General features: G+C 55.4%; 1 protein-coding gene and 1 long non-coding RNA gene across 5 annotated transcripts in view; one reads left to right on the top strand and one right to left on the bottom strand.

Annotated features, from left to right (window-relative positions):
• PHACTR3 (phosphatase and actin regulator 3) overlaps nt 1–25,300 on the top strand; it is a 228,891-nt gene that overhangs the window by 31,714 nt on the left and 171,877 nt on the right. The window lies entirely within an intron of this gene.
• Nucleotides 4,967–11,908, bottom strand: LOC149123294 (uncharacterized). Of its 3 annotated transcripts, none has more exons than XR_016215705.1 (3): nt 10,555–11,908; nt 7,850–7,915; nt 4,967–6,432 (listed from the first exon to the last, which is right to left on the bottom strand). It is a non-coding gene; the product is annotated as an uncharacterized LOC149123294 (long non-coding RNA). The 3 variants fall into 3 exon arrangements; XR_016215706.1 differs by having other exon boundaries at nt 4,968–6,432; nt 7,875–7,915; nt 11,245–11,908; XR_016215704.1 differs by having other exon boundaries at nt 4,968–6,432; nt 7,875–7,915; nt 10,555–11,907.

The raw sequence follows: 25,300 nt of genomic DNA, 5'->3' as shown, positions 1-25,300 counted from the left end.
ACAGGGCGATGTCCGTGACCGGGAGCTGGTGCCGGCTGCCTCCTAGCCTTGGGGTAAGCTTTTGCCAGAGGCCTTGGGGAGCTCTGGCACACCGCGGTGGGCAGAGGTGGGAAGTGCTGGTTCCATGTGGTTTTGGGCCATGAGACGAGCTTGCTCGTTTCCCGCTAGGCCTGGAGATGCTGGAGGTCACTGCTGCTGGGCAGAGGTGGCCATCGCTGCGGGATGCCTGAGGGCTGGTGCCGTGCCCTGCGCTCTCCATGTGGTGTAACAGGCTAAGGTCAAAGGTTGTATCCCAGGGCAGCCTGGCGGCTGTGCCTGGCTGTGCTGACCAGGAACCCGTCAGAGTCCTGTGGGCCATGTGGGCCTGGCTCTGGGCTCGGGAAGGGACGGGCATGAGCACAGCCCAGCCCCTGGCCCCTGCCCTTTGCTCGTTCTTCCTCCCCCCTACATCCTCGTGCAAGTAGCTGGCTGTACTTTATTACAAAATAACAAGAGTTAAGGATCATTTATCATTTCACTTTTTTTCCAGTGGGAAGGTGAATGTGGGGGCCTTAAATAACCAGCAGTGAGGATCGTCCCGAGAGTGTGCTCACCCCCCCATTCCCTGGGGCAGAGCGGGGCACCGTGGACGCATGGCTCCAGACCTCTCTCCTCGTTGGCTCCTCTGGGATCTGAGGCCGCTCATCTTTCTCTTCAAATCGTTGCTTCAAGCAGTGTTGACATCTTTTACAAATTTACTCATTTGTCTCTTTGAAAGGCTGAGTGACAGAGACAGACAGGCAGACCAAGAAAAGAGGTCCTTCATTGGTTCACTCCCCAAATGCCCACAATAGCGAGGGCTGGGCCAGGCTGAAGCCAGGAGCATGGGACGCCATCTGGGCCTCCCATGTGGGTGTAGGGACTTGGGCCACGTTCCAGTGCTTTCCAGGCGCATTAGCAGGGCGCCGGGTCGGAAGCAGAGCAGCCTGGGACGCCAGCGTCAGAAGCTGTGGCTCAGCCCACTGCCCCAGAACACCTGCCCCAGCGCTGACAGCGCAGCCTGATTATTTTCCCAGTGCTGGAGGGCCACGGTGAGGATTTGTGCCGTCACCGTTCTGCCCCTCTGGCCTTGCTCAGGAGGACTGGGCAGGGAGGACACCAGCGCCCTCCTCACACCTGTCCCCAGGTGCCCACAGGCGATGTGAAATAAGAGGGGAAAATCCCCCGAACAAAACCCATGCTGACTTCCCGAGGTGGGCCTGCCCTGTGGAGGTTCCGGGAGCACCAGAGCAGGCAGCATGGGCGTCGGCCAAGAACCTTAGCAGCCGTGGGCCTCGCTAAAAATACACCGCAAATGTGTGGATAATTGGTCTCTGTGTGGTTTTTAAAATTAACTAATGACAGTTTATTCCGGGAGGAGATCGGCAGAGCGCTGCTCTTTTGTCAGGAAATACAGATTCCTGTTAGCTGCCGGTCTCTCTGTTTCCATTTTCTGATGCTGGGGTCGAGCTGATGGTGCCATCTGGCCTGGTGACCCCCAGCCAGGGCGTGTGGCGGTCACTCCCCTCAGCACCCCGGGCTTGGCCAGCATCTCCTAGGGTGCCAGCCCTCAGTGCGGAGTGGAATTCTGCCCGCAGCCGAGAGCCCAGGAGGAAAGCGGGGGCAGATGAGAACTGGAAGCTGACGTCACGTGCTCAAGGCACGTGGGGTCCTCCCCCCCCCCTTCCTCCTGGAAATGGAGCCCCTGTAACAAAGCCAGGTGTGCTGCTGGCAAGGGGAGCACCACGTGAGCAGACCTGTTGCCCGTCCGGTGGGGTAGGTAAGGGAGTGCCGAGGGCGTGGCACCTGTTAGCCTGTTAGGCTGTGTGAGGGCCGTGCAGGGGCTCTGGATGCCGGTGGGAGGCGCCACCTGCAGGGGAGCTAGGTGTCCCGGGGGATAGCACTCTAGCAGTCAGAAAGTGTGCTGGGCAGAGAATGGCTGTGCCAAGACTGGGTGGGTGGAGGACACTGGGAGGGTTCCAGGCGCTGGAGTTGGCCAGAGGAGCAGGAGAGAGGTGGAGTGGAGTCCGAGGGGAGCCCGAGCTGGGGGCGGGGCCTGCAGTGCTGGGCAGGAGCCCCTCTGCTCCCGGGGAACCTGGTGCTGTGGTCAGAGATGCATGTGGGGGTGTGTGTGGGTGTGTATATGTGTGCATGCATGTGCGTGTGCGCGTGCTCATGCTCGTGTGTCACTGCTCGCCTGCACCTGTCCTGTGTTCCTCCCACCACGGCAGTCAGGAAGGAGGATTCTTACAGGAAGCCCCTGTGGGGAGGGCGGTGACCACAGTGGGGTCACCCTGGGACTAGGGTGTGTTGGAGGGGAGCTGAGTGTGGGGAAGCAGGCTTGGCCCTGGGGGGCGTGGCCTCCCCAGGTGAGCCCTTACGAGGGACAGTCCTCTGGAGATGGAGCTTGGAGCGTGGGGTGGGGTGGGGGTCCTGGCCCTGGAGATGGAAAGACCTGTGTCGCAAGGACTGCCTGTGCCTCGGAGCCGAACGTCAGCAGGAAATGGGGCTGAGTCCTGTAGCTGCACGACCTGAGTGTATTACCTGGCCGAGTGAGTTTGTCATGGTCTGCAGGAGGGGTCGTGAGGGGGCTGTGTGAGTGTCGGAGGCTGGCATGGGTGCTGTCGCCTCACTGTGGGCCCAGGGGACTGCGACCCCCCCCCCACCGCTGCCCTCCCGCAGGTCCTTGCACTCACCCTGTCTCCGTTCCCAGCACCCTCGGGTTTGCACCGGCACCTGCTGGCTTCAGCGGCTGTGGCTCTCACTCTGGCATGAGCTGTGTGTTTTTCCATGTTTCTTATCTCTTTTTAACTTCTCATTTTGAAGTATTTCAGACATCTGAAAAAAATCGCACACAAAAAATTTACGTAACCCTGTCAACCCTTTGCCTGTGCCCCTGCAGACAGGTAGATCGTCACCGTGAGAGACGGGTGTTGACACAAGACCGTTGGCTCATCTGCGGAACTGGTCTCAGTGGCACAGTGCACCTTGCTGGTGCAGGATCAGCACAGGCTCCCACACACCTTCTGGCTGCCGCGCCCTTTTGGGGACCCTCACAGCCTGGTGCTTGTGAAGGGGACGCGTGAGGAACTGGGTGGCCTGTCCCCACCTGCGGGTCCGACTGATGCTCCTCCTCCTGTGGCATCCGGCTCTCGCCATTGGGGCAGAAGCCACGGAGTGAGGTTGTGTCCTCCCTGGGGCGAGGTCTCCGGAGGCCCCGGTGCCGGCTGTCCCTTCCGGGCGGTGCTGAATTCGTTGGCTCAGCCAGGTGTCTCGCTCTGAAGTTAGCGCGGCTTCCTCTGTGTGGACAGACACTGGGGCTGTGAGTGTCGCCTCTCGTCCCCTCTGCACAACTGCTGATCCCTGTGGGGGGAGGTGTTCGTTAGCCGAGCCGCGCCGGTTCCCACAGTCCTCCGATGTCTTAGTGCAGTTTCCACTGTGAGGACTCTCGCAGCTCTACCCGCTGGTTACTCGTTTGTACATTTCTTCTTCGTGGCCTTCTGCATGTCTGTTTAGCCGACACTGCAGTGTCGTGCTGTCACCCCTTGTTGCTTGGTCTGTCCTGGCTGTAGCCGCTGGCGTCACCTTCGTGTTGGCTCCTGTGCTACTGGGCACATCTGCGTCATTTTCTGAGTGCGACTTTGCTTTCTGGGCACCACAAGATGTGCCGGGATCCCCGGGTGAGGAATGGGAGGCACCTGGTGCAGGAGTGAGACAGTGACCCAGGCCCAGGAGAGCTGGGTTTCCACACCGGCCTCCCTCTCAGCCTTGCAGACCCTTGTGGGGCATCAGTGGGTGCGGGGCCCAGCTGCACGCAGCCTGTGACGTGCGTCCCAGGGAGCAGGTGGCAGACATGGGCTTGACCGGGATCCCTGCTTGTGCCTTGTAGAGGGACGTACGAGTGAGACCCACTGCAGGGACCAGACATCTTGGAGACCCAGTGCGAGGGCTGGGGCGTGGCTGGGCACACACCAGGCTCCGCCTGCCTCTTGCTCTCTTCCTGGGTTCAGATGACTCTGTGGCCTGGGGAGAGACTTTGCTCCCTCCCCGAGGGTGCAGGGTGTTTCTCCTGGCCCCATCAGGGTCGTGCATCACACACAGTGGCCTGCCCCGGGTAGGTGCCGGCTGGCAGCCGTGGCCCTTCTACTGCTGCCTCGGTAGCTGGGCTGTAGGAGCCGCGCTGGGTGCGGGTAGTGCTGAGCCCAGGGAGGTCTGGGGAAGCTGAGCTGCCTCCATCGGGAGCTGTGGGCCCAGCTGGGAAACAGAGGGCCAATGGGGATGGAGACAGCAGTGAGGGCTCTCACAGAGCCACGAGGGTGCAGCTTCCTCCTCCCTCCGGCTGCTCCACTTCCCATCCAGCTCCCTGCTGTGGTCTGGGAGAGCAGTGGAAGATGGCCCAAGTGCTTGGGTCCCTACACCCACATGGGAGACCCAGGGGAAGCTCCTGGGTCCTGGCTTTGGATCAGCACAGCCCTGGCCATTGCGGCCATCTGGGGAGTGAACCAGCAGATGGAAGACCTCTCTCTCTCTCTCTCTCTCTCTCTCTCTCTGCCTCTGCCTCTCTGTAACTCTGCCTTTCCAATAAATAACTAAATCTTTTAAAAAAAAAAAAAAAACAAAAGGCCGGTGCCGTGGCTCACTAGGCTAATCCTCCACCTTGCGGCGCCGGCACACCGGGTTCTAGTCCCGGTCGGGGCACCGGATTCTGTCCCGGTTGCCCCTCTTCCAGGCCAGCTCTCTGCTGTGGCCTGGGAGTGCAGTGGAGGATGGCCCAAGTGCTTGGGCCCTGCACCCCATGGGAGACCAGGAGAAGCACCTGGCTCCTGCCATTGGATCAGCGTGGTGCGCCGGCCGCAGTGCGCCGGCCGCAGTGCGCCAGCCGCGGCAGCCATTGGAGGGTGAACCAACGGCAAAGGAAGACTGTTAGGGTCTAAAAAAAGCCCACCGCCCAAGGAACGACTCCAAGAGACTTTTTCTCTCATGCAACCAGCAAAGGGTTAAATTTATTGATCCAACATGTTGGGGCCCTCTGACAAGGACAGAGGAGCAGTGAGGAACTACAGCATAGGGTTTATAAAGGCAAAAACCGCAAAATCGGGAGGAGGGAGAGAATACACGGTTGCTAAGCGGTTGCTAAAATCTTACAATCAGCAATTATGATTTTAAGACATAGACAAATCACATCTTCATTATTAGCCCAGGTAACCCAGGTGCAACCTTTCTACTTTTAAGCTTGAGCAATCATGCTAGGGGGTTTTTGTGCGTTGCCAAGGGTGGTGTAGTGCACTGCTATTGTCCGACTATTTGAGATCATAGTTTCAGACCAGAGTCTCGTGGGGGGGTTGCTTTCCCAGAATGCAGTCTCAAGTGCTCCAAAATGGAGTCCCTACTGTCAAGGTGCTACTTTACTCTGTCTTATTTTCACAGCTGCACCAGGAAGGTTTAAACCTGTAAGCTTAAGCTTAACTTTTGACACCCATACATATACAATTTTAACTCTTCATTCCCCACTCCTTGTTGTGAGGATCTCTAATCTTAGAGATTATTCGTTTTTGTCTCTTTTAATGTGACATATTGTTGTCTTACAACCATGAGTTTAATATTTTTAACTTGTTTCCACACGAAGGTGATGAGTCTATTTAACACACAAGGTCCTATGGTTACAATTAGGAGTAGAACAATTAAGGGTCCTGTTAGGGCTGACAGTAGAGTAGTAAGCCATGGGGACCGGCCGAACTATGACTCAAACCATCCCTGTTGAGTTTCCCTCTCCCGTTGCCGTTTTTTCAGTCGTTTTTTTGAGTTTGGCCATGGAGTTTCTAACCACCCCAGTTTAGTTGACATAAAAACAACATTTTTTTTTTTTTTTAGGGCCACGCATAACCCACCCCCATGAAAATGAGATTCAACCCCCGCCTGTTCTGTAATACTGAAATGCAGATACTGGGCTGCATCTGGGAGATTGTGGAAGATTTGTCAGGCAGAAGGGGCGGGGATCTCCACCTGGCAGGTTATCAGGTAGAAGGGGGCAGGGCAGGATGCAAAGGCCAGGCTGCCCGTGAAACATTGTCAGGATGACTGAGATGCAGATGCATATGCTGGACACATTAGGCCTTTATGTCACACACACATAAGCTCATAACTGACTTTCTGCCTAATATTTTCCCCTCAAGAGGTAATACCCAAAATTCTTCTTTGGGATTATGGATGGAGTTCCGTTTTCTGTAACTTCCTTCGAAGCTGGCATGTGGGTGTCGAGGGGATTTGGGTATTTCCTCTTGCTACCTGTCTTATGGTGTGCAACAGTGGCCTTGGAAAGACTGTGTTGCTCGGTCCAGAGGGCTGCTCAAGTCGTCCAGTGGAATAGGCTGGAAGTCTTTCCTGATGACCATTTGGAGTTCAACAGCTTTTAGTCTGTTAGAGACAAAACGAACAAGGGCATTAAAAACACACGGTGCAAAGAGAAGCATCAAGATTGCAGAAGTTAGCGGGCCAAGGAGAGGAAATAGCCAGGATTTCCATGACCAGATGTCAGGCCAGAAATCCCAGCTCTGCTTGGCCTGGTCCTGGAGCTGTTTGGCTTTTTCCAGGAAAAGTACAAATCTGGGTTTGTGCCTGTCTAGTCTGATTGACCCAGAGACAATTTTTTTTTTTGTTTTTGATATTTAGTAGCCAGTTTTGCTAGGAAGTTAAGCCAATGTACAAGACTAGAGTCTCAGGCTGGGAAAAGGACAGACTAATGAATTATTTACATTTAACCATTTATATTATGGATTATTGTGCATACCCCTTAAGAGATAGGCCCTTTAAGTCCTCAGTGAGGACCTGTTCAAATCGGTGTAGGGCTATCTGAGTTAGCTGTTACCGAAAGCCCTGTTTTTAGGAACTGGCAGGGAGGGCTTTCTAAGCTTAATGTTATTGGATAGACTTTTAAGGCCTGGCTGGGTGTGTGAGGCCCAGACCTGTCCATGGGGTGCTGGAAGAGAATTGAAAGAGATGCAAATCTCCTTTAAGGGAGGCACCCTGTTGACTTGCATTACATGGCTGGACTAGGAGGAGAGCTGAATAGGAGGCTGATGGAAATAGGCAACTTGCATTTCACTGACCCTAGGCCATCCCCTCAATAGCAGTGGCTGGAGCTGGAAGCTGGGCAGAGGCTGGGCAGAGCCAAAGGCTTTTTAGCTCGGGGCCACAGGGTCAGCGGTTCTGAACCAGGAGTCCTTCGACACCCAGGGCAGTTCCGTGTCCAGTGGCCGTGCTCTTGGCAGGGCTGACAGAAGGCATTTGCTGTCATGACAGCTGCTTGCCCAATGCCCTGGCTCCTTATATCAGCAACAGGTGCCATTTGGGGTGCACTGGCCTTGCTGGGTCTCCTTGATGGCAATCACCGTGTAAAGCAGCCATTGATTGGTCTGTTGCCTATCCTCTGCTGCTAGCTTGCTCCTCATTTTTCTGGTCTCTAATAAAGTAGACCAAGGAGGCAGCCTCTATGATGTCAGTCAAGGGGGTGCTTAACCCAATCCTGATTTTTGGAGATTTTTTTAAATATCAGGGTGAGCTAGAAAAACTATGGTCATGGGCAAATTCTGACACTTAGTATTTTCCTGCGAGTTAAGACCGTGCCCATGAGGAGAACTATGACTCTTTAGGTAAGATTAACTGTGGTGACCTGCTTGCATACTTTGAGGTCGTCAGTGTAACTTTTTACACTGAAAAATTGATCTAGTTGTTACATTATTTTATAGTTCAACCTTTTTTGTTGTTGTTGTTGTTGTTTGGGGCCCTATACTGTGGCCAGGCATTATTACAGAAAAGGTCAGTCATCCCTTACATAAGGTCTGGGGATCAAACCGTACATCACAGTGGAGAGTCCTGCAGAACAGTAGTAACTTCCCTTCTGGAAGAGAAAAGAGGAGAAGTGAGGCAGTGAGTTGGGTCTCTAGCCTGACTTTTTGGGCTTTTAGATTTAACTGGCAGTTTAACAAGTGTTTACTGTGTAGCCTGACTTAGAGGAGAAATTGTGGCAGAGGTCTCTGCCATTCTTTGGCTTCTGGGTATTTACCGTGTAGCCTGTGGACACTAGAGCTTTCTTGTGTTTCTGGAACCCAGTTTTCTAGCATCTGCCACATAACCATAACTTAACAGAGACAGTAGAGTACACAATGGATTAACATGAATTTTATGTCTCTTGTTGTCGAATAAACCAGAAATAAAAAAAACCTTGTATATAAGAGTTTACATAATTTAGGATTATTTAACAGAGTCAAAAAAAGAGCTTACAGGACCTAACTCTAGAAATGGCAGAGTAACCGAATAAGCAGACACTGTTAAAATAGACATTACAGTTTTTGCAAAAACAGATTTTAAGATTTATGATTTAGACCATTTTTAGATATTTACTAACATTAGTACACATTTTTATAAAAAAAAAAACCCATTGTTATAACAGAAGATCAGACTTTAACTTTAGGTTAGTGTAATTTTGGCATTAGCACTCAACTCTGTAAACAATATTTTAAAATTGTAAACATTTTAAAACTTTTTATGACTTGTTTACACCTTTTGAAACTTTATACCCGTAGTTACTTTTACATAGCCTTGAATTGTCATGTATGGACAACCTATGAGAATACACGTTAACAAACTCAAACAGTTTTTTTTTATCGAATTTGAGATGTTAAAAGTATATATAATATATTTTCCCAAGTTTTACTTAGCACTGATGCCTAGATGACTTAAGACACTGAGTTATTAATGAATACCACATCATTATCTGAAATAAAAGTTAAAATTACATTTTTATGTTTTTAAGTAACATGAGGATAACACCTCCTGGACAGCAAACACTAGTGCATGTTTACAACTTTGAAAAGATCTTCCTCATTAAGAGAAACAAGTTTAAAGCATATCAAAGACATGTAAAACTGAGCAAGCAAGCCACTGAGCAAACCGAAGGGTGTTTGCATTACCTCAATTTTCTGAACCAATCTGCATTGGCTTACTTTAGTTAACAACATAAAGGCTTGTATACACAGAATTTACTCTTATTTTTATAAGACCACTTTAGCTGGAAAGCAAAAACATAAATACAGTATAGGTCTGACACCATTTATAACATTTTAATATATTTTATATAATTTGAATTGACCCAAGCAGCTGTTACTTTAATAAATTTAGAGTCTCATTCTTTGAGAGTTCCAGGGATCCGGCTGGAAGCCCAAAGTTGGAAGACTCGGTTTAGAATTTAAGCTGTCAGAGAGTCAAACCATTTAGCCAAAATTAGTACATTTCTGATCAGTTGGGTAATCACTCAGACATTAAAAACAGATAAACAATGTAAACAACTTTGCATTGTAGTTTTCCCAATTAAGACTCTAATGGCAATAGAAAAACACGAAACCTTCAAGACAGGTGAATGCTCTCAGATGAATAACCCATTGTTTAGGTTTTTATTAGCTGCAAAGAGAAAAACCCATCAGGTTGGTAAGGGTTAATGGCTTAAGGTTCTGGCTCCCTTAGGTAAGACCAGCAGTAGTATTGAATTGGAAATTCCTCCCGGAGAGGAGAGAAAAAGCAACCCTGGGGTGGGGGCTCTGCCTAGAGATATTTGGCTATGCCTGCCTGAGTGTGGCAGGCCACATGAACTAGAATACAGTGCAGAGAAAGGCTGTGGTCCCCCATTTACAGGGAAGACTGCACACACCGTGGCCTGGCAGGACTAACCGTGGGGTTGGGTAAGTGTGCCGTTTTACTAAGAGTGTTGGGAACCTCTTATAATTTAACCAAAGCCAGATCAATTAGGACTACTGCACACACTCAGTCAATTACAACAGATAGTTAACTTTAGCTTTTTTTTTAGATTTAGTCCTCAGGCAATCAAAGCTTAGCAACAGTAATACTTCACAAAAAACTTTAAGACGCACCAGAGCTACCTACCATAAGCTGCAAAGACTTTTTACCAGGTTGGAAAGGGTTAACAGGTAACAGGTAACAGCTTTTCCCGGGGTGGAGAGACTTGTGGAATTTCCCTCTCCCTTTCTCCTGGCCAGTGGTATAGGAATGGAGATGAGGAGAGCAAAAGAGTGGCAGAGGGAGCCCCCGGGAGGAGGAGGAAGGCAGAAAGCAATGAAGCTCCTCATGTCTGGGGGCTGAGTGGGGTTTGAAATCTCCTATCGCTCAAGGTTACCCACTACCTAGTTGTCTGAGTTTACCTGGAGGGCCGATATTAGCCTCGACCGAAGCTAAGCCCTGCTCGTGTAGCAGTAGGCAGCGTGACCAGGCATCCCTCCGAGAGAGAGACCTGATCCTCGGGTCGCAGTCCGGCCGCCGGGAAGCCAAAGCGAGCTCAGGGGGTCTCCAGGCTCTCAGCCAACTGCCCTTCCTAATTTCCCTCCCATTCCTTACAATCCCTCTGGAGTTTCGGCCGTAGCTAAGCCGTGGCCGGGGGGACTCCGCGTTCTCGGAGAGCTGTGGGGTGCCGGACACTCAACGGTCACTTCCACAGATCTGGTCCCGCTTGAGGGAAGGAATACTGACCTTCGATGTCTTCTTAAAATCCCCGTCTGGGTGCCCATGACGGCCAGGCTGGAGAACGGCCTCTTTCACTCAGCGAATGAGTGGTAAATGGAATGAGCCCTCCGGGGGCCAATCCACTCTGAGAGCAGGTCATTTAGAGACACAGAAAGACTGCCACTTTACCTTTTTGACTGACAAAGAAAGGTTATGTGCCTAGTGGCTTACCTCTGACCAATGATTCAAAGTTAGAGACAAAGTTGTAGACACAGTCTGGCCCATGTTAGCAGACAACACAATGTACACAAACAGACAAACAGCGTAGAGAAGCAGCATACAACGACCACACAAATGTCTACCAAACGGGAGCCATCACGGCATCCCAAAAATGCTTAACAAATACAAAAGACTAACGAGCTCGATCAAATACCAAAGTTTCGGCAGTACAAACAAAACGTGAGTCTCTGCAGTCTGTTTCCCTACTGCAGGCAACCCACCAAACAGGAAACACTGGGCGTCCCCAGTTCTCCCTTTCTCCCGGGGCGTCCCCCGGGATGTGGTCTGTGGCTCTGGAGCACGTCTGCCCGCCACAGTCGGGTGGAGCTCTCGCTCGAGCCCGACAACCACGCTGCCGATTACAAACAAATAACAAACCTCACCAAACAACAAATCAAAGTGTACACGTTCAATCAAAACAATAGGCGCCTTACTCACCCCGAGAGATATCCGTTGGAGGCGTCCACAGGCAGCAGTCAGATCTCGGTGGAACCTCCAAATGTTAGGGTCTAAAAAAAAGCCCACCGCCCAAGGAACGACTCCAAGAGACTTTTTCTCTCATGCAACCAGCAAAGGGTTAAATTTATTGCTCCAACATGTTGGGGCCCTCTGACAAGGACAGAGGAGCAATGAGGAACTACAGCACAGGGTTTATAAAGGCAAAAACCGCAAAATCGGGAGGAGGGAGAGAATACACAGTTGCTAAGCGGTTGCTAAAATCTTACAATCAGCAATTATGATTTTAAGACATAGACAAATCACATCTTCATTATTAGCCCAGGTAACCCAGGTGCAACCTTTCTACTTTTAAGCTTGAGCAATCATGCTAGGGGGTTTTTGTGCGTTGCCAAGGGTGGTGTAGTGCACTGCTATTGTCCGACTATTTGAGATCATAGTTTCAGACCAGAGTCTCGTGGGGGGGTTGCTTTCCCAGAATGCAGTCTCAAGTGCTCCAAAATGGAGTCCCTACTGTCAAGGTGCTACTTTACTCTGTCTTATTTTCACAGCTGCACCAGGAAGGTTTAAACCTGTAAGCTTAAGCTTAACTTTTGACACCCATACATATACAATTTTAACTCTTCAAGACCTTTCTCTCTGTCTCTCTGTCTCTCTCTCTCACTGTCCACTCTGTCAGTCAAACAAACAAACAAACAAACAACAACAACAACAAAAGCCACAGGCAGGAGGGGCTCTGATCAGGCCCACGGCAGGTCCTGCAGAGCCGGTGCCGGGTCCGCCCGAGGAGCTCACTTCTGTGCACCTGGCTGCCCTCGGCAAATCAGCTCCCAGGCAGGGCCTCAGTCTCCCCTCTGAACTGGGGAAAGGGGTGGCTCCGCCCTCCCCTGTGGGGTGGCTGTGAGGCCTGGATGTGATGTGTGGCCTCTGCGGTGAGTGGAAATGTACCTCCAGGGACGTCAGCTGGGAGAGTGGAAAGCTGGCAAGGGCTGGCGCTGATGGCACGGCCTCTGCTGGTGCCCACCGGGCAGCGAGTCTGGCGAGGGGGCGCCCAGCCTGGGCCTCTGGTGGCCCTGGAGGTTGCCCTGTGCCAGCTGACCACTGTGGTGCCCACGGAAGCCTGAGTTTCCTGGGCCTCCTGCTGCACCTGGGGACTAGGGAGCGTCGCGGTCAGGTCTGGCGATGTGGGCTGGACGTTGGGAGTCCGGTGCCCCCGGAAGCCTGGCCCTCCCTGGCACCCTGGCGGAGGCAGAGCCCTGTGAGCGTCCTGAGCTGCGTGGCCAGCGAGGGGTCTCTCCTGTGGCTAGTGCGCATCCCCACTGTGCGTGCGCTTGCAGGGCGCTTCTACCTGGCTTCTGCTTTTACAGTGGCTTGGACCAAAGCAAACCAGCGTCTCCAGTGCACGCTGGAAACCGCGGCTCTTGTACGGTGTGAGGCCTTCGGAGCCCCCCTGCCCCATGGAAGCAGGAGGGGGGAGAAGTCACACGCTTTTCCTCAGAGGTGGGGACATTGTTCTTTTGAAGAATGCACAGCTTTTTTATAAGAACTGGAACAGCAGCGCAAGCACATGCCGAAAAATTCCACGCTGGCGGCAGACAGAAGGCGAGGGGAGGGTGTGTCTGCTGAGTGCTTCAGGCCTGGGCTGCAGGCTGCTCTGCTGTTCCCCTTCAGGCCTCAGTCTTCTCATCTGTAAACTGGGAATTATAAGAGTATCCACAGGGCCTGGCATTGTGGCATAGCAGGTAAAGCCGCTGTTTGTAGTGCTGGCCTCCCAAGTTCAAGTCCCGGCTGCTCCTCTTCCAGTCCAGCTCTCTGCTGTGGCCTGGGAAGGCAGTGGAGGATGGCCCAAGTGCCTGGGCCCCTGCACCTGCAATAGGAGACCCGGAAGAAGCTCCTGGCTCCTGGCTTTGGATTAGCTCAGCTCTGGCTGTTGCAGCCATTTGGGGGGGTGAACCAACAGGTGGAAGACCTCTCTCTCTCTCTCTCTCTCTCTCTGCCTCTCTGTAACTCTGCCTCTCAAATAAATAAATAAATCTTAAAAAAAAAAAGAGCATGCACAGCAGGTTGGGAGGATTCATGATAAATCCACTCTATGGGGTGGGGCATTTGGCCTAGAAGTTAAATTGCTGGTTAAGACACCTGCATCCATACTGGACCGTCTGGGCTTGATACTCATCTCTGGCTCCTGACTTCCTGCAGGTGCACACCCTGGGAGGCTGTGGTGAGGCTCAGGGGCTGGAATCCTGCCAGTCACCTGCATTGGTTTCCCAGCCCCCAGATTCCCCCCAGCAAGGTCCTGGTTGTTGCCATCATTTTGCGAGTGAGCTAGCAGGTGGGGGCTCTGTCTGTGGTCTCCCTGCCTCGCCAGTCATAATGAAAGAGTTACCTAAGCTGTGAAGGGCCATCCATGGTCATCGCCGTGAACTTGGCCCAGACTTTAGGACGTCTGAGCACAAGGGAGCCGCTCCACCCCTCGTTCTGCGTCTGACTTTTCCCTCTTGGAGCTGTCCCTGGGCGATTTGGAGGTGATGCCTGACAGGAATGAGTTGAAGAAGGGTGGGGGTAGAATGGCAGTTCTGGGCAGAGGGGACAGGGTGTGGCCCTGAGGTGGGAGGGGCCCAGGCTGGTGGGTGGTGCCGGCCCCGACAGGAGCGACCACACGTGGCAGCGAAGGCTGCATTGAAGGTTCCGGTTTTATCGCCTGGGCTTGGGGAAGGTCACCTTGCAGCTGCACTGGGGACAGATGGGTGCTGTGGGGGTGGGCAGGGCTGTTCTCTGAGAGCAGGTGGGACAGCAGCTGGAGGCCACAGTGGGGTGGGTGGGCAGTGCAGGAGCTGGGGTGTGCAGGCCAGGCATGGTGGGCTGGTGGAGGACCGGATGTGTGTGCAGGACCAGGGGGACAATGGGAGCTCAGTCTTTGGGGGCCCCAAGGGTGCTGCTGAGCAGGCGTGGGGCGTGGGAGCCGGTGCTTGGGCGCAGTGGAAGCACATGGCGCTGGCCCAGTACCGGGATAGCAGGCTTCTGTGGTCAGGTCTCCTGGTACTGCATGGTGACCTTCAACATAACCAGGCTTGTCCCTCTCTGGTACCACATCAGGGGTCCAGCTGTCCGGCCGCTGTCCGGGCATGTAGCCTGTCGCCAAGGGTGGCGCAGTTCTAGTAGGGAGGTGAGAGCCCCAGAGGCCGCACAGGCAGCTGGTATCAGGCAGAGCTACAGCTCGGGAAGTTGGGTCGGGGGTCCTGGGTTCAGGTCCTGACCTGTGTGACGGCAGGTGGGCTCACTTCCCTCTGCCTCCTGTGAAAAGGGGACAGTAACTCGAGACGTGTGCACAGGAGGCCATAGGCTTCAGCTCTGTCCCCACCTGTCCTGCTCTGTGGCTTTGCCTCTGCTCCATCGAGTGGTGAGACCCCTGCTGTCCCTTGGCATCCTCCTGTGGCCCCTTCCCGGCCTCCTGAAGACGGAGCCTGCTGCGAAGCCTGACCAGCTGCTGGGGAGAGCCAGTGCCCAGCCGGAGCTGGTGCTGACTGGCAGACGTGAGAGCTGGCCGTGGTGGCGCTGGCAGTCTGGCCGGGCTTCCGGCCGAGCTGGCATGTGGCTGCAGAAGGGGTCCTGCCCTCTGGGACCCTGCCCTCGTGGTTGGCCCCAGAACATGAGCAGTGAAACCGGCATTCTAGGACCCAGCATCGTGGGACATAGTGATGTCCATAGTGACAGAAATGGGGAGTGAGCGGAGTGACCAGCGCAGGTGGATGGGTGTGGCGGCAGGCTGTGGCCCCCCTCTGTCCTAGACGTGCTGTGGGATCCGGTCCGTTCTCATTTGTTTGTTCTGTAAATGCCTCTGGGGCCAGGCCTGTCCCACCCTGGCTCTGGACTGGGACACAGGCCAATTTGCAAGAGCCTGAGGCTGGGCCGAGTGAATGCTCCACCAGGGAGCCCTGTTGCTCCTGTGGTTTCTGAGTGGAGGTGGGGGGAGGGGCAGCAGGGTGCTGCGCTGGCCCAGGCGACAGGTGCTCGGGCGCCCATCACCCACAGACGGCTCACGTCAAGTTCTCAGCCCGTTGGGTGCATCCTCCTTGAGTCACTTTCAGAAACTGGAAGATCCCACTTAATTCCGCTTGTGTCTCTATTTAGAATTCTATCTGTGGCCTTCGCCCAAAGCAGATGCTAAAATTAAGAGAAAGCGTTTGTAGGATTTCGTGGCTGGGGGAGGGTTGTGCGGATGACCCCCTGCCTCTCCCTGGTGAACCTGTTCCATCCTACTCCCAGCGGGGCGGGTCTCCCCTTCTCACTCCCAGGTCGGACCCCCGCCCCCCTCCCTGGGCACCTGCAGGCTTTGTCTGGGAGCACGGTCCCTGGCCGCCCCTCGGTCCCTGGCTGTGAGCTGCTGCCCAGTGCTGACTCCTGCCTGAGGTCTCCCTGTGGGTTTGGGGCCAGTTCTGAGTTGCTGTTGGACTTGGGGGTGTGCCAGTTACACCCGAGGACACACACCCGCCCGTGGATGGGGACACGGGAGGTCTCGTGCGTGTCCCGTGCTCGGGACATCTGTGGGCACCAGAGCTGCACCAGCTTCGGAGGGCGTCCGACCCGGGCGTGTTCTTTGTAACTCCCTGTGGGGAGTTGAAGGAAATTTGCACTCTTCTTCTGGAATTGCCGCGTGCCAGTCATTTGACAAACAAGTATTGGACACCCGTGTCTGCCTGTCACTGCCTCGGGCACATGTGTAGCTGTCTGTGGCATAGGGAGTGAAGACTCTGGTTTCTGTCACCATGGAATGAGTACTCCGGGGACGAGGGAGGCAGACAGGGTGTAAACTGGGCTGGCGTCATGGCGCAGTGGGTTCAGCTGCTGCCTGCAACACCGGCATCACACAGGATGGCGGTTCGCGTCCCGGCTGCTCCACTTCCCATCCAGCTCCCTGCTAATGTGCCCGTGAAAGCAGCAGAAGATGGCCCAAGTGCTTAGACCCCAGCCACTGATGTGGGAGCCCTGGATGGAGTTCCAGGCTCCTGGCTTCTCTCCCTTTCTCTCTATAATGCTGCCTCTCAAATAAATATGTTTTTAAGATTTTATTTATTTATTTGAGAGGCAGAATTGAGAGTCAGAGAGAGAGAGAGAGAGATATCTTCCATCTACTGGTTCACTCCCCAAATGGCCTCAATGGCCAGAGCTGGGCCGATCTGAAGTGCGGAGTCAGGAGCTTCTCTCAGATTTCCCAGGTGGGTGCAGGGCCCCAGACACTTGGGCCGTCTTCCACAGCTTTCCCAGGCCATAGCAGAGAGCTGGATCAGAAGAAGAGCAGCCAGGTTATGAGTTGGTGCTCATCAGGGATGCTGGCACCGCAGGCGGAAGCTTAGCTCACTGCGCCACAGCACTGGCCCAATAGTTATGTCATAAAAAGTTAGTGAGGTCTGCGGAGACTCTGGGGGGTCACAGTGTCCTGAGTGGTGATCCAGTGAGGCTGAAGCAGTGAGAGGTATGGAGGAGGGCCTGGGAGTGAGGGCGTGAGCACGGGGGCCTGGGGACACCGTGGAGAGGAGGATTCGAGGCAGAGGGCGGGAGGAGCAGGTGCAAAGGTCCTGGGGTGGGTATGTGCTTGGAGGAAGAAGGCGACCAGAGCAAGTGATGGGGGAGAGAGTACTGGCGACAGGGAAGCCATGAGTAAGGACCCCGAGGCGCTGTCGTGGCCCTGGTGGGCTTTGTTTCAGAGCTGGGGAGTTGTGAGGCTGTGGGTTTGAGTTAGACAACACTGGGGAAGGAAGGGTAAGTCGGAGAGCTCGCAGACACCTGTTCCGCTGTGTCAGATCCTCCAGAAGGAGCCTGCCCCGTGTCTGGCCGTGGCTTCTGCTCAGCCGGCGTGGCAGCTGACGCACACCGGGCAGGAGCACTGCAGCCCGGTCAGCCGGGGAGCGAGTACCCCAGGGACGGCCCTCACACATCGTCCAGCCTCCAGGTGGGCGGCTGCTGCTGGTGGTGGCCTTGAGAATGCACCTGTGTGCGCCTCGCTCTCCCTGCTCCCTCTTTCCTGCTCCCTAGGTCGTCTTCCGTAGGGACCTCCTGCACCTAAGATCCCCTACAGTCAGCGTTCAGAAGTGGCCACGTGTAGTGCTGGCCATGGCAGAAGTGGCCACATGTAGCGCTGGCCGTGGCAGAAGTGGCCACGTGTAGCGCTGGCCGTGGCAGAAGTTGCCACATGTAGCGCTGGCCGTGGCAGAAGTGGCCACGTTCTGGTGAATGTGCTGAGGACTCAGATTTGGGTCAAGGGGCAGAGGAGCCAAGTAACTCCGAGGTCCTTGGCTGGAGCAGGAGGCCCAGCAAGGTGGTCCTGGCAGCTCTGGGGGGCCTGTTCCGTGCTGGAGAGGTCCGTCTGAGACCTGTTGCGTGTCCATGGCAGGGGTGCCTTGGGGAGGGACATGTGGCCAGGACATAGAGATCTGGGACGAGATAGCCCTGGTTGGGTCAGGGTCCCCATCTGTATCTGTGACTCAGCTGTGCCCTCCTGTTAAGAAGTGCCTGCCTATCATCTGTCAATTATCCATCTAGCTATCATCAACTGCTGCCATCAATTACCTCTCTCTCCCATCTGTTTATCTGTCTCTCATCCGTCCATCATCCACTTGTCATCCACCCGTCATCCATGCATCAGTCACCCATCATCACCCATCAGTCACCCATTGTCTGTCCATCATCCATGCGGTGCTTGCCTCTCCCCTCCCATGCCTCCCTGGCCTCCCTGCCCACTTAGGGTCTTGCTCTTTCTTGACTTCCCCAGGGGACTGTGAAGTCCCTATCTCTGAAGGCTTCAGCCTCGAGGTTTCCTGCTCACGTGGCCACTTTGGAGCGCTGGCCGCTGGGGACGGCGCCTCTGCCCCACTTCCTCCTCCCAAGGTTTGTTTACGCTCTCCACTTGCCAGGAGACAGGCGCTCAGGAGCTTGCCGCCCTGCACGTTCCTGGCAGGGCCGCCCCCATGTGCCGGGGAAGAAAGGGCCAGTGACGGCGCTCCCTGCGCGCTCAGCTGCTGCGTCCCTCTGCCGTGCTCCTGGCAAAGGCGGCTTTGTCTTCCCGGGGGACAAGGCTGCCATTGAGGCGGGCTCGGGGCCGCGCTGGGAGAGGAATCACGGCTGGAAACGAGAATCAGGCGTTTCACAGAAGGCCAGCCCGGCAGATGAGCCAGCATCTGGGTGAATGGAGCCTTTGGCCCTGGGAGCTGCGGCTTGGAGCGGGCAGTGCGTGCGGGGCCATCCCGGCTCCCGGGAGAAAGGCTCGCCTGTCTTCTCCCTGGGTTCTGCTGGGCAAAGAAACAAATAAACCTCAAGGAAGCGCAAAGCGTGTGAGCGGATCGGCTCATTTTCTCCTGGCTCCTGCAGTGGGTTCTGGAAGATTCCTCACACCCATTTTCCTCTCAACCAGAAGGAGGCTGGATCTGGGGGAGACTGGGGTGTGTGTTAATCAGACTAAGAAAAGCGGGAGTCCTGGGCCGGGAAGATGAGTGTTGGAGGGAAATGGTTTGCCTTTTCTAACTTCTGTATTTGGAAGTAATTTTACCCCAGCATCGGAGCTGGGGTAGCTCCCAGAGGCCCTGCCCCCCCCCCCCGGTGACAGCGCCCACACCTGCCTGGTGGCCGACCAGTGGCGACCTCATCCCTGGCACAGCCCCGTCCGCGGCACCAGCGCGGCCTCCACGCCTGTTTGTGCCTTTGAAGTCTCGTCACACGCGTGGATTCCTCACACTGATGAGCTTCACTCTCCAGCAAAAAGACGCCAGCGCTGCCCTTGGCCGGGAGCCGTCGTGGGGTTGGTGTGGGCACTGTGGCAGTGGGGTGGGCCCGGTGCCCACGGGCTCGTTTGCTCCGTGCCAAGCCCTGCCTTTCTGGAGGCCATGGCAGCCTCCCCTGTCTGGTTCCCTCTGAGCTCCTCCCTACCTCCCCCCACCCCTACCCATGCCGCCCGTGCCCTCTGCTGGAGCTGCTGATAGGAGACACTGCAGACAATGGAGATCCATGTTCGCTCCGTGCTGGAGGACAGGAGTCTGGAGTCAGGGTGTTTGCGGGCGCCCAGGGAGGATGGGCTCGAGGCCTCGCCTCTGCTGTGGACGGCATCTCCCTGTGTCCTGGTCCCCGAGGGCACACCCGCTGCTGTCTCCACTGGGGCTGGGATAGGACCTTCCCCGGTGGCCTCTGTCAATTCCGGGGTCGCAGGGTCAGTGCTTCATCTCAGGCGTTTGGGGACGATGCGGGTGAACTGTGGCAAAGGCACCGTCTCCTGCTGCTGTCTCCTGCCTCTCAGGCTTCCTGTCTCCCTGCTCCCAGCCCCTGGGGAAGACCTGCCCTGGGTCTCCTCTCCCTGTGACCCTGCCCTCCCCAGGGTCTGCCAGGGCCGGCTCCAGCAGGTTTCTGTGCTGACTGACAACTGAGTCCTGGTTGACCTGCCCTGAGAGGGGAGTTAGCGCCTTTATTTTTAAGACTTATTTTATTCGAAGGGCAGAGTGACACACACACACACACACGCACGCACAAATCTTGTTCCCTCCCCAGTGGCTGGGCCACACCCAAGGCAGGAGCCAGGAGCTGTTCGTGGCCTCCCACATGGGTAAATGACCCCAGGTCCTTGGCCGTCTCCCACTGCCTTCCCAGGTGCAGTAGCAGGAAGCCAGGACTTGAGCCGGGCTCTGAGGTGGGATACCGTTGTCACAAGTGGCGGCTTTGCCCTCTGTGCCACAGGGCCGGCCCCGGGGAAGGGGCTTTCGTGGTGCAAGGGGCCAGTAAACCTTGGCTTCAGCTCCTTGTTTTCAGGGGTGGGTCGAGCGCTCACGCCGTCTCCCCGCACTCCTCCGAGCCGCTCCCTTCCCTGGCAGGCGGTCTTTCCGCGATGGCTCTTGGTGCCTCTGCCTTAGAAACCCCGTACTGCTCCGGGATCTCTGCCAACGGATGTTTCCCAAGAAGGAGAACGGATGCTGACTCACCTGGCCTGGGTCAGGTGCCCGCCTTGACCAATCACTGCGTGCAGAGTGAGAATGGGGCATTTTGATTGGCCTGCTGGGTGGCGTGCCTGCTTCTCATTTCTGAAACCCATTGTAGCCATGAACGCAGAGTGAGGGTCCCCCCAGGAGAGCAGGTGCCTGAGGGCAGGACAGGCGAAAGTGAGAGCTATCCCCACGGCCACTCAGTGGAGTGGAGGGTGACTATCTACGGCCAGTACCCAAGACCCCTCCCTGCTATTCTCTCTCCCTCTCCGAAGGCTCGGGGTGTTCTGTCCCAGTTACCACCCCCCTTGTTCTTTTTCCACTGCAGTTTCGGTGTTTGTGACTCCTCCATGCTTTTAGGGATTCCTGTTTACTACGTCTGCTCTCACCTCCACCCCAGGTACAAGCGACAGGAAGGGAGAGAGGCTATCTGTCTTGTCTTCCTGCCAGCACTTGGGACCGCGACGTCTGTCTTCTCTTGGAAAAGCCACTGGGCTACTCTGGCCTTGGATTTCTTTAGTTACTGCATTTTTTAAAAAAGATTATTTATTTATTTATTTATTTGAGAGGTAGAGTTACAGTGAGAGGGAGAGACAGAGAGAAAGGTCTTCCATCTATTGGTTCACTCCCCAAATGGCCTCAATGGCTGGAGGTGAGCCAATTCGAAGCCAGAAGCTGGGAGCCAGGAGCCTCCTCTGGATCTCCCACACAGGGGCAGGGGCCCAAGGACTTGGGCCATCTTCTACTGCTTTCCCAGGCCACAGCAGAGAGCTGGATCGGAAGAGGAGCAGCCAGGACTAGAACCGGCACCCATGTCGGATGCGGGCGCTGCAGATGGAGGCTTAGCCCACTATGCCACAGTGCCGGCCCCTCGTTATGTGTTTTGATAGTGGTCCTCTCTCCACGGTTCGCTGTGGCATCATGTGGACAGTCCACAGCAAAGCAGCCGGGGCTTGGAGCTCAGGAAGGGGCGAGCAGCTTTGTCCCGCGGTTGCGAGTGCTCTGGCCGTTGCCACTTGCAGCACCACAGAGAGGAGTGGGAAGTGTGCTTGGATGCCGGAAGCTAAGCCCGGTCCAGGCCAGTGTCACGGCTCACCAGCTGGGTGACCTTGGGCACGGTGGCTGACCTGTTTGTGCCTCCGTTTCCTAGTCTGTAGCGTGTGGGCAGCGCCGGCCTGCAGGAATTACCTACTGGCAAAGTCCTTATAACCGTGTGTGGCGCTGGTGCAGCTGTGGAGGGTTAGGTCTTGCCGTCGTGGGTGAATTTTACTGTTGTGTTGCAATGCCAGCGCCACTTCTTGCAGCTGGCCGCTTGAACGTGCGCTTGTCTCATGTTCAGGAAAGGACCAGAGGCTGGGAGGCCAGACCAAGTTCACACACTGCATCATTACCCGCAGAGAGCCATGGAAGGTTCTGGGTGTGCCCCGGACAGCCTCACTCCTCGGGGTACCTGTCCCGCCTCTGTGGTCTCTGCTGAGAGAGGTCCCACAGGCTACACGCCTGTCCCACACAGGTCAGGCTCCGTGCCGGACAATGGAATGGAATAAATGATGGGTGGCTCTGGAGTTAGACATCGGTTCTTGTGGTTCTGTTAAATCCTTCAAAACACAGGAGGGAAGCCAGATCCTCGCAGCCCCGCGGTTCTCAAGGCAATCCTGGGTGGGGGGCTCTGAGTGGGAGCCCTGCTGGTTGGAGCCGATAGAAACGTCTCGGGGAGGAAGCGTCCCAGCGGCCCTGGTCCGTGCTGGTGAGTGAGGCCCTGGTGTGGCTGTGCACCGAGCAGGGCGTGGGGGCGGAGGAAGGAGGAGAGAGCCACACGGACGTTCAGAACCCTGGCCCAGAGTGGGCAGCCAGGCCTTGCCCCTTCCCGTCCACTTGGGGCTGGACACCACCCTGCACCGTCTTCCTGTAACCACGGTGAATGGTTCCTGGATGCACGGGACTTGGGGCTCTCCAGTGAGCATGTATTCCAGGATGTCAGCTGGGGCTTGGGAGAGAGGTGGGGGGGGGGCGGAGAGAGAGAGAGAGAGGTCGGTCTATTCCTTGGGGAGGTCCCGGACTGTTGGGAGGGAGGCCGCAGAGCTGTGGCGCCTTCCCCGAGCCAGGTGAGGTCTGCTGGACAATGGATGGATGCAGCCCAAAGCTCAGCCGGAGGAGGCGGTGGTGAGGCCGTGTCTGGGTCCATTTGTGGGTGAGGCGGGTGCTCCCGGGCTTTCTCTTACACTGGTCTGAACTGGAGTTCTGTCACTTCTGACAGCGGCAGTGGGTGGCTTTGACAGGTCCCAGGATGAGTGGAAGTGCTGGGGCTGGACCCAAACACCACCTTCTGTCCCCCACATCACTCGTGCTCCCCTATTTCCAAGCACCTAGGCCCAGGGAAACTCCAGGGGGCCACCTTCCCTCTGGGTCCCGGGGCATCACCTGAGTGAGCGGAGTGTCTGTGGAGTGTCCGAGGTGACGGAGACAGGAGACACGTGGCGGTGGCTCTGCTGATGGAAGGGCGCGTCTGACTCCTGATGGTGTCCATGGCGCTGGGGTTAAGGCTTTGTGAATGTCGGGTGTATTTTATTTTTTTAATTAAAAAAAATTTTTTTTGACAGGCAGAGTGGACAGTGAGAGAGAGAGAGAGACAGAGAGAAAGGTCTTCCTTTGCTGTTGGTTCACCCTCCAATGGCCGGCACACAGCGCTGATCTGAAGGCAGGAGCCAGGTGCTTCTCCTGGTCTCCCATGGGGTGCAGGGCCCAAGCACTTGGGCCATCCTCCACTGCACTCCCGGGCCACAGCAGAGAGCTGGACTGGAAGAGGGGCAACCGGGACAGAATCAGGCACCCTGACCGGGACTGGAACCCAGTGTGCCAGTGCCGCAGGCGGAGGATTAGCCTAGTGAGCCGCAGCGCCAGCTTCGTTGGGTATATTTTAAATAGAGGTTCATTGGCTTGGGCACTTGGATATTGGCTGGCTTTGCATGTCACCGAAAAGGCTGCTAATGCCCTGTTTAATTTTAATTATGAGGCCCATGTGCCCACGGTTTAGTGGCTCCTGCCGCTTTAGACTCTGGTTCCTTGCGTGGTGTGACAGTGGCAAGGTTAATGATAGCACAGTTAATTATTTATAATAGCAGCACAGGAGGTTCTTATAGAACCAAGACTTTGTAACAGGTTCGCTAGTAAGTTCCCAGCTCCGTTATCATTTTGAGTTTTCCTAAGGGTATCTTCTCCCAAGCTGCGTAGCTGAATGAAAGCATTGGAGAATGTCTGATTTTCAGTTTCATTCATTTCTGGGGGCCCCGACGCTGAGTGCCGGGATCGGATGGTTTTCACAGAGAGCCGTCTGGCTCCCAGCATCCAAATGGTCACTGTGCCTGGTTACAGAAGAAAATGAGGCATCTGCCATGCTTCTGTCTTCTCTGGTCTCACTCTGAGGTCGGTTACGGATAAGCAAGGTGCCACAGAACTCTGCATGATGAAGGAACATTCTAGACTTGCGTTGTGCCGCCCAGAGGTGTCGCCGCTGGCCCCAGACAGCTGCTGTGCCTTTGAGTGTGGCTCATGCAACAGCAGAAGGGAATCTTTAACCTTAGCTGTCATTGGTTTAAATTCAAATATCCGCCTGTGGCTGGTGGCTCCCACGCTGGGCGTTGCCGTAGCACTGCCCTGGCTCAAAGACTGTGGCAGTGGGCACCATGTCCGGTGTGGAGGCCGTTCCAGAATTCTTCATGGGGCGTTCAGGATGGGGGACCTGGCATTAGCTGAAATAAGGGGAGGGAAGGCTGCTTAGTTGCTTTAGAAATATGTATCAGCACACGCACACACACACACGCACACACATGTTCAAGTATGTTTTATTTCAGAGAGAGATCTGTCTGCTGATTTACTCCCCAAATGGCTGTAACCGCCAGGGCGGGGCCAGGCCACAGCCAGGAGCCCAGAACTCAGTCTGGGTCTCCCCTGTGGATGGCAGAGATCTGAGTACTTGAACCGTCACCTGCTGTGTGTCAGGAAGAAGCTGGGTGGGAGGCAGAGGAGTGGAGACTTGTACCTGGCACGCCTGTGGCCTGCAGGCGTCCCGAGCGGTGTCAAGCACGGCCCCAAATGCCCACCCTGCCCACTCGCTTTTGATTAAAATTTTGCCTAATAAAACTGTCTTTACATATAAAAGTTGCACTTAGCTGTTTGTGTGAAATATTTGCTGAAGGCAGAAAAACCCAAAGGGAGAAGCGATGTCCCCACGGTGCAGACTCGGCCCGTGTGCGTTGTGGTGTGCGGGGTTGGTTTCTCCTCCATCTGTGTGCGCCCCGTGTTGCCGGGCAGTCAGAGGTCACCCGCAGGCTGCCCGCCTGCTCCTGGGCACAGGTGCATCTGGGAGCTGTGTTTGGTCCTGAGGAATGGCTGCGAGGTTCCCGAGGCGCAGCACGCTCGCCAGGTCACGCACAGCTTGGGGCTGTTACACGCAGCTCAGGGTGGGGGCCCCGGCCGTGAAGGGCCTGTGAGCTTTTGTCCGGGATGGCTGTGGGGTTCTCCCGGGAGACTTGGATCCATCTGTGGTCCTGCAGAAGGTGTCAGAAGCTGCTGTTCCCTCGGGTGTCTGATCCCGCCCACCTTTTCTTACACCTGCCCATCTGAGGATGAAGAGTGACTTACTGTGTTTGTGTCACTTTGGTTTTTTGAATACGATGTGTGTCACCGGCAGTGGCTTCTTGGCGTTTCTGGGTTGGGCTGGGGGTTGCCCACCAGTTCCTGAGTCAGGGCAGTGAGCAGGGGCGTGCGTGGTTCTGTGGGTTCAGGCTTTACTAGCTGAGTGTGCTTGCCGAGGGCCTCGGGTGCTTGGCAGACCTTCGCTGTCCCACCCTGGCGGCTACTGCTGCTCCTGGGCTAAGGAGGAGGACACTGAGAACTCCCCCAGCCCTCGGCCAGTGAGGGGCAGGGTCTGGATTTGAACAGAACAGACTTGTGCTCCTGGTCAGCCTGCAGAGGTGGGCGCAGTGGGTGTGGGCGGGGGGCTGGGCAGACCACCCCCCTGTTGGGCCTCATGTAAGGCTGTGAGCTCTCGGAGCCCCAGTACCCCTGCTCCCACGCAG

Source organism: Oryctolagus cuniculus, chromosome 11 (assembly GCF_051225735.1).
Source record: "Oryctolagus cuniculus isolate XC-2025 breed Fujian yellow rabbit chromosome 11, ASM5122573v1, whole genome shotgun sequence".
Lineage (NCBI taxonomy): Eukaryota > Metazoa > Chordata > Mammalia > Lagomorpha > Leporidae > Oryctolagus > Oryctolagus cuniculus.
This window is presented reverse-complemented; position numbering and strand designations above follow the sequence as displayed.